Source organism: Pinus tabuliformis, chromosome 4_2, assembly GCF_031772625.1.
Source record: "Pinus tabuliformis cultivar Carrire ecotype Pingquan chromosome 4_2, CPIR1, whole genome shotgun sequence".
Classification (NCBI taxonomy): Eukaryota; Viridiplantae; Streptophyta; class Pinopsida; order Pinales; family Pinaceae; genus Pinus; species Pinus tabuliformis.
In genome coordinates this window covers 17848767-17862658 of record NC_142304.1, presented here as the reverse complement: position 1 = coordinate 17862658, position 13892 = coordinate 17848767, and positions in this window count along the sequence as shown.

The window sequence follows — 13892 nt, the reverse complement described above, 5'->3', positions numbered from 1 at the left end:
CTTGGAGCTTTTTTTGTTCTTTCTGGATGTTCCCAAACTCTTCCTGGTTCCATTTCTTAATTTGGATCTTGAGGTCTTTTATCTTGAGTTGAAATGTATGCATATGATTGTGCCCCTACATAGTACTTCCATTCCACCAACCCTCTACTTTCTGCATAAATAACAGATCCTGTAGCTAGAAAGTTTCAAAGCAGAAGGGTCAGTTTTTTGGTCCTACTTTTAGGTCTAGCTCCATCCTAATCGGTCAATGATCTGACCCCATGCCTGGCAGGATATAGGCTTCTAAAAAGATATCTCTTCTTATGACTTGTTTAGACACCAGGAATCTATCCAATCTTGATGCTACCTGATGAACACATACCCTTCTATTGTTCCAAGTGAAAACTCCATTGATTGTAGGGATATCCACTAGATGTAGTCCCTCTATTGTGTCTCAGAATGCCTCCATATTAACATCCATCCTTCGAAGCCCTCCCTTCTTTTCCTCAAGCGATGCAATAACATTAAAATCCCCTCCCAGAATCCATAATTCCTCCTCATATAATTTTTTTAGTTTTCCTAGATTTTGGAGGAAAACCCCTCTTTCTCTTGGAATGTGAGGCCCATAAACCCCAGTCAACAGAGCCCAATCTCTGGATCCAATATGTCGAAACTTTCCTGATAGAATCCTTGGCAGGATAACCCATTCATCAAATATCACCTCCATCAGGTTCCATAGGATAGCAAGCCCGCCCGCACTCCCATTGGAATCCTGAGCCACCACTTCGTATTGCAGTTTCAAACTTTTTACAATTTCTTTCAGTTTGCTTTCAAATATTTTTGTTTCTTGAATAATCATTATACTCGGATGATATTTGTGGATCCTATCTTTCAAATACCTTTGCTTGCCTCGATTTTTGAGGCCTCAGACATTCTAGGATGTAATGATCATTGAGAAGGTTTGTTAAGGTGGTGGAAAACTGGTGATAGCAGTATTGTTTCATGTCATTTTGTCACATTAGGAAAATGGCCATCGGTTTGGTCTCTATCTATCCACACATGTGTTTCAAAGCAATATCCATAGAGTTGGAAACTAAATTATCCCAAAGAAGGTGTAATTTATAGATCCTATGGTACAAAACCCTAAATTTGGATATGTTCGCTGCTTCCTAGTCATTTTTTGTGCATACATAGGGAAGACCATTATTATCTGCGCAGAACTACACATTATCTTCCGATATGACCTGGGAAAATGACTTGAAGTACGTAAAAATAAAAATTAAATTCTATAAGCATTGTTGATAGCATTTATCCTAACCAACAAGCTTCAAATGAGTGCCTATTCAGTGTTGATCCCTCCCATGATGCAGTAACTTCCCTTCCTTTGTGGTACCTCTATCCCAATAATAGTGGATCTCATCCCTTGGAGAATGGATCCATAAATTCTCATCCTTGGCCTATAAAGCCATTACAAGCATGGTGATTCAAGGAAGATTGTTGGAAGTAGGTTTATATTGTTGAGATTGGGTTGGAAGGATTGTATTGCAATGGAGAGGGTTGGAGATTGCATAAAGGTCTTGCTACATCAAGGCTACATGGTTGTAAGGATTTTATCCAGTTTTATGAATATAAGAAATTGTTCTTTTTAAGTTAAATCCTTATCGATTTGACATTTAGGATTCCTTGATCACCTACATGATTTTTGATTGCATAATTGATCAGTTTGCATTGTATAATTGGTTAATTAGTTAATTATCTCTTTGATTTTATCATGTATGCTTTTATCTCTTGTTTTGTCGTTGCATATCTCTTTCAGAGCATCACGGATAAGATGTTGGGAGCAACGAGAGGAAATTTGGAGCATGAAAAAGCGCATGATAGAAATATTTTAGGGACTTCATCAATTAGTTCGCTAAATCGGTAAGAGGCCTCTTTCATTTTATTACTTTCAAACGATCAGAACTTAGACAAAGGTAGCAATTACTGTGTGTTTGTTACTATAGTTCTTAGAATCCTAGGGAGATCGCCCTTGTGTGGAAGATGGATTTTTCCTCATAGAAAATTGGCAACCATACTGGGTATTCATTTCAATCTCTGTCTTTTTCCTTGTTTGATATTTTCAACCTATTGCACAAGCCTTACTTGAGTGTTTAGGAAGTTTGAAAATTTGGATTTTGGGTTGGATTTGGCTTATTTTCATTTTTTCTTGAATGTCCCTATTGTGCGCACTTTTACTTTAGGAACAATGTGCATATATACACACTTATGCTTTAGCAACAGAGCGTGTGTGCACTTGTTAAATCCAAAGCTTGCACACATGCCTGGAACTTTTGAAAAACTCACTTATTTCCTCTTCAAATCCATTTTTTTTCTTGTTGTTTTACACTTATCTATGCCTCCAGTCAGTATCTGTGTGTTTGATTGGGTGTTGTGAGGGAATTTTTTTTATATTTGTCTGTTTTCAAGGATTGAAAGGTAGGGTTTCTCAAGAATTAGAGTTTTGATCAGATGCGCTTCTTGTGCTACATCGAAAATGAAAGCCATTTTTATTCCAATACTGAAGTATAATCATAATTACACTTTAATCATTGACTTCATAACATTCATTCGAGCATTTTCATTTTAAGGATTTCATTGGGTGTTTTGAATTCGATTTCCTTTGGTCATTGCTAAAAGATTTGTCTAAGATTCTTAGCAATTTTTGCATGTTTTTTCTTTCATCTTTGCCAAAAAAAAAAACCCTTAGTCATTGGAGGAGGGGGGCAGGGCGCGCTGAATTGTGTCTGAGTGTTAATCACCTTTAAGTGTTATCAGTTTTTTTATCTTTTCAATTTTCACCCGATTTCTTTTCCTTACACTTGATTGGTTCTTTAGTTGTATTAGTGAAGATAAATAGTCTTGTTGTTCTTTCGTTGATTTGGAATCATCTTGTGTTTTTTTTGAAGAATTCTCTTACATAGATTACATTTGCATGGTTAGAATTCTCATTTCATGAAAGCAAGTTGTGCATAGATTACATTGTGTGGTTTGCAACTTAGAGATTTAAATTTCATTGGAAAATTAGAAGTGGTACATTCTAGAGTTAATATTTTAATGAAGAACCTCTTTACTTACTCTAGCTAGAATTCATCGAAATGAAGAGATTGTAATTTTCATATTTGATGCATTAGAGTTTTTATGTCAAATCATAATACCATCAGTTTCACGTCCATTTACCCTTTCCATCAACAACAACTATTAAAATCAATTTAAAAAGGTTTATTTATATGGCTCTTTACCACCTACAATAGATTAAGTGTAGGGATTTGGAATAGGAAAGTGAGTAAAATTTCCAAAGCTATAGACAAACACCAGAATATTACGATAGGAAGATAAATCCAGTTATTTCAGTTTTTCTCTAAGAATCTACCCTTACAAAGGAGTGAAGCACGAGAACCTATCAGACCTGGTGAAGTGATCCTACCCACTTCATTGACTACGGTACAATGATTTGCACATATTACAATGGTTTCCAAAGGTACCTGGGGTCAATTGAAAGTAAACCTCCAATTAACCATGTTGAGGAGCTTTCAATGGGATTGAGCTTTGTTACTCTGCCCTTGCATGTACATACAATCTGCGACTGTCCCCCTAGGTAGATTTGTTGTAGTTGGTAACGTTAGTGACCATAATCCTAGGGCTATTACCTGAGGTGATGACATAAGGAAGGTCATGTTGTACCCAGAAGAGATGTTGAATAGACTCACTTGGAATATTTTGAGGGTAATCTTCGCTCAAGATGGCATAAGTGAAGTTACTTAAGCCAATTTGTTTCATTAAGCAGGTTGTCAGTGTAACTGGTTCTATTCACTCTATCTACAACCACTTTTCTCTTTGATTTATGCAGTGTTGGATTTCATTACCAACTAGTGATTTCATTGTGAAAATATTGTTTGTATGGTTTGAATCCTTATATTTTTTTTTTTTAGCGTGTGTTAATTGTTTGTTTTTAATTTTAGTGACTTTAGGTGCGGACTATGATTTTTCAATTATTAATATTGATAGTAAATTTATATAAGTTGAATCTAATGGAAACAATGCCAGAGGTTAGCGATAAAAAACTTTGTTTCAATGGGAATCCTAATCTTTTCCATAATTTTTCAAATGTCAATCCTCCTTATATGGCTACATTATCACTTCTTGGATTCACGATAGGTTTACCTGTATGGTTTTTCTCCACTTCTTTAATTCCAAATACTCCATTTGTACCATCTCAGCTGAGTTTTTCATCTCAACTGAGCTCACCATCTCAACATAACCAACCTATTGTTGACCCTTTACCTTCTTCACCCAACATGTCCTCCCCCCTTTCTTCTTCTTTGCTTGGTGAAATCCTTGATGCTAGTTGATGAGCCTCATTATTTCAACGAGACTGTTGAAACTCCCAAGGCTACCAACTTTAATTATCAACCCAAGGTTCGTACAAACTTAAGAGGTATCGACACTATATGTGCAACATACAATGTGTCCTTATTTTTTTGATATGATGTAATTTAGTGAATGTCATGAAATCAAAGAAAAAATGGAATTGTTACTCTATTAGAAAGAAATGGAAATACTACTAGCTCAACTTGTAAATGATAACTAATAAATTCATGAAAGGAAATAGGCTAATGGTTTAAGACCTTATTTCATGGGTAAAATTACTCAGCAGAACGAAGATCGTGAGGAGACAAAATGCGCAGTAATAGGGTTTGCAGCAAGATTTCGGTGTTGGGCACCATGGAGGGGCTAGAAGGGGGGAGTTCTACTCCCTCCTACAGTCATGTAGTTTCTAATCGTTTCAAGAAGCCCATGGAAGTGGAAATCGGGTGTACAGAAAGAGGCAAACAAGAAAACAACAGAACATAGAAGATGGCAGAAACACATGAGGAAGTTAGAAGAGAGAAACGTACAGAAGTAGACAGTCAGAACGTTGACCCCAGAATTTAGACAAGACCTTGTAAACCAAGGGCTACCATCACACCCCAAGTGGTGTTAAGTGATCTTGTGCTACAGGCGCACAGGGAGCACATGGGAAGTTATGCAGTGATATGAAAATTCGTGGGGTTATGGCCAACGGAGAAGGCCCTACACGCATGGATAAAGAACCATTGGAAACCTAAGGGAGATATAAATCTACACCTTGGATCCAAGGGTTTCTTCACTGTTGTGTTTACAAACATAGAGGATAAGGACATGATGTTTGAAGGAGGTCCTTACTTCTATGCAGCTGCAGGTCTCTATATGTGACCTTGGGTGATGAACTTCGTCCCGGAGTGAGAAACATTTACTTCAGTGCTGGTATGGATAAGACTTTATTCCCTACCTCTAGATTACTGGTTGCTAGAATCATTAAAGGCCATAGGTAATAAACTAGGGCATTTCATAAAAATATCAAAGGCCACACTACGTGGAAATATACCTTCTTTGCCAGAATATGCATGGAAATGGACCTCTCTGAGGCTTTTCCGGATGAAATAATTCTAGAAGTTTATGATGAAGATTGGGTGCAGACGGTGGATTACGAGCATATACCCTTCATATGTCACAATGCCATGAACACAGGCACCTCTTCAGAGACTGCCCTTTAAATAAAAGGGAGAGCAGTATCAAAGAAAACTCAGGTAAAGAGACTGAAAACTTTACTAAAGTGGGAGGCAAAGGAAAAGGGGGAAGAAAGAACCAAAATAAATCTAAGAGAAAAAGTAGCCTAGTCATAATAGGTTCAAGATATTAGAAGAAGAAGAGGGGGATGAAAGAAAGAAGCAAGTATTGAAGGATGATCCAGTAGTGAAGGAAAAGGATGACAACATAGAGGATAGATGTGACAAAAGCTGTTGGGTCCCTATAATACTAGTGATTACCCCATTACTATTGTAGTTATACCCCTTATTTATATTGTTGTGCCCCTATTACCCCCATATTGTTATTTCTGTGCCCCATAGAATCCCTCTATTATTATTTTTGTGGCTTTATATTATTATTGTTAGGTCAGCTGGATTATATTGTGACTCCTTAGACTCCTATATATAGAAAGGAGGTTTTGTCATTTATATCATCCAAGAATTGTTCATTTACGTAATGTAAAGGAGTTTGCCCCCTCGAAGAGGCTGAATTCTAAGGCGTTGATCTATCTTTTCTATCTTTTCTTGAGTTGGTTTCATAACATTTGGTATCAGAGCTTTGGATTCTAGGGTTTCGCTACTCCAAACAGGTCATCGTGGCATTTTCGCTATAACTTTGTTTCTGTGACGTTTCAGAAGTCGCAAAAAAAACCCATTTGAGAAAAACTCGCGCTGAAACTTGGATCTAAATTTCAGAGCTTTTCGCGCTATATTTGCGGAGATATGATCTAAGGAAGTTGGTCTTTTTGCAGACTCCTGAATTACATTCAAAACAGGTGATCTGGGAAAATCGTCATAAATTTCTCTCTGGGGATCGGATTGAAATTTTGTAAGAAGGTACAAAAAGAGGATGGGCTGTTGTTTCTTGTGTGTGTGTTTCAGATTCAAAGGTTGAAACAATGACTCGTGGCATGTCGTACAAGTTCGCTCTACTGAACTAGTCTAAACGCAAGTCACTGTGGGAGATTTCACATAACGCTTCCTTGGAGAATCCAATTTGGCTCAGACTTGTGGCATTGGAAAGAGGACGCAGAAGGCTACTACAGGTAGCAATTTCAGAACTGGATGATCCGAAATTACAGAGATACATAAGATTCAATATCAGGCTTCTATAAAGTGAAAAAAGGTGTGTAGTTTTTTTTTTTAAATTTTTGTGTAAGCTTGGTTTAACGAAATTCAAAGGGCATAGTAAAGCATTATTATCGGTAACTGATGCCCCGAGGAAAGAAAATGCAAACACCTAGTAAGGAACCTGAAAACTCTAGCATGACTCATGAAGAAGAGGAAGAAATGCTACATGATATATCAAAATTACAAGAACAAGTGCAACAAATGTCACGCTCACAAAAGCTAACAGAAGCTAAGATAAGTGGCGTGGAATCTAAGATAAATGGCGTGGAATCTAAGATAAAGGGCATGGAAGCTAAGATGGAGGATTCGATGGTAGATTTGAAGATAGATTTGAATACAGACATGGAAGAATTGAAGAAGTTGCTACAAGAAAGGGTCACTAATGGTGAAAAGGTAGTAAAGGAAACTCATGATGAGAACAAAAGAAATGTTAATCATGATTCCATAGACGCTAATGTTGGATCGAAGAATCACCATATTCCAAAAATCGATATGAGGAAGTTTGATGGCAAGGATCCCGCCACATGGATATTACAGATGGAGCAATTCTTCGATCTCAATAATGTGCAAAACGCACAAAAGGTACGTATGGCAACTGTATATTTGGAACCAAATCAGTTTGTATGGTATCAATGGCTTTGCTCTCGTAAACAATTTATCACTTGGGCAATTTTTACGGAAGAATTGATAGCACATTATGAAGATACAAAAAGCAACACTTTTTTTAGCCAATTGATAAGTCTCAAACAAAAGGGTTCAGTAATGGAGCACATTGAGGAGTTCCAAAAATTGAACATAAGGGTAAAAGATATTCCAGAGGAGCATAGGATTGATGTGTTCATAGGGTCTTTAAAGGATAATATCCAACATGATGTTCGCCTTTGGGAACCTGATTCATTAGAGAAGGCATTCAGGTTAGCAAGAAAAATGGAAAGCAAAATTATGGCAACCAGGAAGCATACCACTCACAACTATAAAGACGGAAGTGTTGTTGCCCCTAGTCTTCCACAACCTATAAGGTTGACACCACAACAATTGGAAGAAAAAAGAGCAAAAGGGCTTTGTTACAGTTGTGATAGCAAATACACTAAAGGTCATAAGTGTGCTGAGAAGAAATTATTCTACATAGATTGTGAAGAGGAAGAAGAAAAGGAGCAAGAAAGGTCAAAAGAAGAAGATATACTCCAGGAACAAAGCCTAGATGAAGAACAAATAAATCCGACCATATCTTGTAATGCATTGGTGGGAATTACCACTCCTCAAACCATCAAGATAGAAGGACAAATCAAGAAGAAAAAGGTAATAGTGTTGATTGATTCAGGAAGCACCCACAATTTTATTCATTGTAGGGTAGCAAAAGAATTGAATTGCTTCCTATATCCAGCACCAGAGTGTCAAGTGATGATTGCAAATGGAGGAACAATAAATTGCTCTGGAAAGTGCCATAATATCAAGCTATCCATGGGAGAATATGTATTGACTAGCCCAATGCTTTCCATTCCAATGGGAGGTGCTGATGTTGTACTAGGAGTCCAATGGCTACAATCCTTGGGTACAATAGCTTTTAATTTTCAAGAACTTTTCATCAAATTTTCTACGGAAGGAAAGGAAGTTGAATTAAGGGGTATTGCAGGGAAACCAGGAAAGATAATCAGCTCTAATGGCATGACAAAGCTTCTTAAAAAGGAGCAAAGAGGTGTAATTGCACAATTATGTTCGCTAGATGTTTCCACATTGGAATCATCTATTTCTCCAGATCTCCAAAAAGTCCTGGACAATCATTCCAAGGTATTTGAGACTCCCAAAGGTCTCCCACCTATGCGTGATCATGATCATGCTATTCATCTGATTCCAGGAAGTGTTCCTCCAAACATCAGGCCGTACAGATATCCCTATGTCCAAAAAAGTGAAATTGAACGTATGGTTGCAGAAATGCTAGAGGCTGGTATAATTCAACCAAGTCAAAGTTCTTTCTCAGCTCCAGTAGTATTGGTGCACAAGAAGGATGGATCATGGCGCATGTGTCCGGATTATAGGGAGCTCAACAAGCTCACTATTAAAGATAAGTTCCCCATTCCTGTTATTGATGAATTACTGGATGAATTGCATGGATCAATTTACTTCACCAAGTTGGATCTTCGTTCGGGATATCATCAAATCAGAATGAAGATTGAAGACATTCCAAAAATGGCATTTAGAACTCATGAGGGTCATTATGAATTTTTGGTCATGCCTTTTGGCCTTACCAATGCACCTTCAACATTTCAAGGTTTGATGAATTCAATTTTCAAACCATTCCTTAGAAAATTTGTGTTAGTATTTTTTGATGATATACTAATCTACAGCAAGTCTTGGAAGGATCATGTTGAACATGTTGACAGGGTGCTACAACTATTGGAGGAGAAACAATTATATGCAAAAAGATCCAAATGTTTCTTTGGAGTCCAGGAGGTGGAATATTTGGGTCATATTGTATCTCATGAAGGAGTTAAGGTAGACCCTAGCAAAATTAAAGCCATTAAGGAATGGAAAATCCCCACATCCATAAAGCATCTGCGAGGATTTCTTGGGTTGACAGGGTATTATCGCAAGTTTGTTAAGAATTATGGGAGAATAGCAGCACCTCTAACAACATTATTGAAGAAAGATTCATTTTCATGGACTCCGGAAGCAACAAAGGCCTTTGAACATCTTAAAGAGGCAATGTGCCAAGCACCGGTCTTAGCTACACCGGACTTCACAAAAACCTTTATTGTGGAATGTGATGCTTCAGGAAATGGAATTGGTGCTGTTCTAATGCAAGATGAAAGACCCATTGCTTTTGAAAGTCGTCCAATCAAGGGAAAGTTTTTAAGCAAAGCTATTTATGAGAAGGAAATGTTGGCAATACTCCATGCACTTAAGAAATGGCGACCCTACCTAATGGGAAGACACTTCAAGGTAAAAACGGATCATGATAGCCTTAAATACTTTTTAGAAAAAAGATTATCCTCTGAAGAGCAACAAAAGTGGGTCACAAAGATGTTGGGTTATGACTTTGAAATCATCTACAAAAAAGGGAAGCAAAATGTGGTGGCAGATGCACTCTCAAGAAAGGATGAGGATGTGGAAGCATTGTTGTGTGCCATTTCTATTATCCAACCAGATTGGATAAACGAAGCAAGGGAGGAATGGAAGAATGACGAAGAAGTGTGGGCACTTATTCGAAAGTTACAACAAGATTCCAGTACTTCTGATACATTTAGCTGGCAAAATGATTCGTTATGGTACAAAGATCGCTTATACCTCTGTAAGAATTCCCAGCTAAAACAAAAGATTCTTATGGAATTGCACACTTCTCCCTTAGGAGGGCACTCAGGATTTTTAAAAACTTACCACAGGGTTAAGAAGGAATTTTTTTGGGATGGCCTTAAATCAGATATTCAAAAGTTTGTGGCGGAATGTTTGGTTTGCCAAAAAATAAAGTTGAAACAATTAAGACACCGGGTCTATTACAACCTTTATCCATTCCAAGCCAACGTTGGGAGGAGGTTTCAATGGATTTTATCACAGGTTTACCCAAGTCTGAGGGAAAGAGTGTCATCATGGTGGTAGTTGACAGACTTACCAAGTATGCACACTTTTGTGCATTATCACATCCATTTAAAGCCAGTACAGTTTCTACTGCATTTATGGAAACAGTTCAAAAGCTACATGGAAACCCAAAGATTATTGTAAGTGACAGAGATCCCATTTTCACTGGAAATTTTTGGACAAAATTATTTTCTTGTCTTGGTACTCAGTTAGCTCATAGCTCATCTTATCATCCTCAATCTGATGGGAAAACTGAGATAGTAAACAAATGTTTGGAAGGATATCTTCGTTGCTTTGTATCTGATAAACAGACACAATGGGTCAAATGGTTGCCTCTGGCTGAATGGTGGTATAACACTTCCTTCCATACAGCAACAAAAATGACCCCATTTATGGCACTTTATGGGTATCAACCACCATCCATCACATCATATTTAAGAGAAAATTCTAAGGTTCAGGCAGTGGAACATCACATCGAACATCAACAACAAGTCCTCCAACTCTTAAAGGATAACCTCGTGTTGGCACAAAATAGAATGAAACAACAGGCAGATCAACATCGCAGTGAAAGAAGTTTTGATGTAGGTGATTGGGTATTCCTACGGCTACAACCATATAAGCAAATGTCCCTAAAGCAAGCTAAGAAGGATAATAAATTATCACCAAAGTATTATGGTTCGTACAAGGTGTTGCAAAAGATTGGTACTATGGCATACAAATTGGAGCTTCCTGCAGCTTCTCGATTGCACCTAGTTTTCCATGTTTCATGTTTAAAGAAGGTTATAGGTGACAAGCTCCCAATTCAAACAATATTGCCAGAACTTGACGAGGAAGGAAAAATTATATTGGAACCGGAAGAAGTCAAAGAAACAAGAACTCGACAGCTACGAAATCGATCAATTTCAGAGTATCTTATCAAGTGGAAGAACTTATCTGCTGAAGATTTCACATGGGAGGATGAGAATTTTATGCAAAAGTGTCCAGAACTACTTAAGCGTTGAGGACAACACTTTTTTGAAGGAGAGGGGCATGTTGGGTCCCTATAATACTAGTGATTACCCCATTACTATTGTAGTTATACCCCTTATTTATATTGTTGTGCCCCTATTACCCCCATATTGTTATTTCTGTGCCCCATAGAATCCCTCTATTGTTATTTTTGTGGCTTTATATTATTATTGTTAGGTCGGCTGGATTATATTGTGACTCCTTAGACTCCTATATATAGAAAGGAGGTTTTTTCATTTGTATCATCCAAGAATTGTTCATTTATGTAATGTAAAGGAGGCTGCCCCCTCGAAGAGGCTGAATTCTAAGGCGTTGATCTATCTTTTTAATCTTTTCTTGAGTTGTTTTCATAACAAAAGCCAACAAAAGGAAGATCAGCCCAGCACGATGGAACTTGATAGGGACCAAGAGATGACCTCAAGCGAAGTGGGAATGGAGGAGCATGAACTCTAGGACATACTGGAAAGGGAGCATCTAGATCTAGAAAAGTTCCTATAGGAAGGAACCACAAACGGAGTGGATTCACTACCTTAAGAGGAATTTAACAGAGTACAACAACTCTTCCTCTGGAGAACTTAGGCAAAGGGTTCTGGGGTCATAATGAACCATGATAATCAGGATAACGGAGGGGTCAAAACTATGGAGGCAACAAAGGGACATGCTCCCAAGAACCTAGTGCTGTTGGGAAAGTATCCAATTCAGAATGCCCCTATCCCACTCTAAGGTGTGATAGTGCCTTAGCAACAAACGAGGTAAACTAACTGAGTATTCTTCTTTATGGAATGTAAATGAGGAAGAAGGATGTAACTAACCTGTGTCTTCCGCTAGTTTGTTGATCCAATCACTCCTCTCTTCAGTGGCTCTCAGCTCCTTGCTCCTTCACCGGCCCAGCTTCACCGAATTCCTGCAAGATCACAAGAGAGATAAACTACACGAAGATACAGATATACATTCATAAAAAGCTCAAGATCAGATTAAGCTAAACATGTAAGCATAACAAAACATCATTGGCATACAACATGTAGGAGAAACTCAAATAGTTTATTGGTAGAATAAGAAAGTCCAAGAGGAGATACAACCAAGTGAGTTCCGATCCAGCATCTACCTCCCAGCAAAGGAAATCCCTTCCTCTCCTCCAACAAAGCATAAATCACCCAATGTGCTAATCTCAATCTCAAACCAACAGCAATTCTCTGCAAAGTACAAAATTCCAGCCTCTTGAACCTCTAGGTGAGAGATCCATATATAGATGTAAGCAGAGAGGATGAGTCAGCTTATGTTTTGACTTGTGGCTTCTCTCTGTCAGTTCTTGCTTCCACTTGGAGGTTGAGAACCTCTTACTCATCACTAGTCGAATTCATTGAGGCAAGTGTCATTGGAGAAGATTCTGGAAGCTTCCAGGGTCTTTCCACCTCGTTGAATGAGCTTGCCATTTGTCATTTCCCGCTCAGCGCACCCTGGTAGTGCTTCCACCTGCGTTGCAGTGCACCTAGCCAGTGTAGTCTCTGCATTTCAATGCAGGCAGCTAGTGGAGCCTCTGAATTGATCCTGAATTGACTATTCCTGAGTGGTTTTTGGTGGAGAACTTCTGGGAGAAGCTGTCATTGGTTGACCTTGTTCCTTTAGGAGATGTAACAACATCTTTAGGGACTTTGGATCCCTTGAATTATGGACATTTCATGCTTATAGCTGTAAGGCACAAAAATGTCTATAACAGTTGCCCCCTAAAGTATGAGGTCGTTTATCGGGTGAAATGCTTTATTAGGAGGATCCGAAGTTCATTCAATGCTGGGAGGAGACCTGTAATAAGATACAATAAAATACATTATTTTTCATACTGTTTTCATGATCTAGCTGAGGCGGGCATTCCCATGCTCAGATTTATAAATTCATTTTTATGTACATAGGACAGACAATTGTCTGATGATAGACTGATGATCCTGCTGAAATCATCATCCTTTGGTAGGATGATTGTCTGTGCTGCAATGCTGCACATGTCAATGTCTTTATTTTTCCTGAATATATATCGCAGCCCGGATGGATGAAACTAGATCCGGGGTCTTCAAACTCGTTCGATCTTCACTCTAAGTACAATTCGATCCATGTGAGAAATGTTCTGAAGTCGAACATGGAAAGACATCGCTTGATTACCGGTCAATGATGTAAACCGTTAACAAGCGCGAGAGGAATCACCGATAATGATAATGACCCTCAAGGTACTGCAGTACAATTCACGTGGTGTGAATAAAGGACTTGGCGTCGAACACCACGCAAAATATTTCGGTCGAAGGTCATTGATGTATACCTGTCGCCGGAAGTGAGAAACTTGCCATTGAGGCATGCAAGCTTCAAAGTACCGAAGGGGGTGTCCCTAGATCAACTTCTTGGATAATGAGCTGATGTCGACAAGAAGCGATCCGTCAAAGGAGGGCCTTAATGTATCCCACATCAGTGACACGGAACAGAGCAAATGATTTTGATGGAGGTGAAAACGATCGGATGATATACGGTTCAGGGTGGTGGTCATGAAAGAATGAAGGATAATGTATGGTAGTG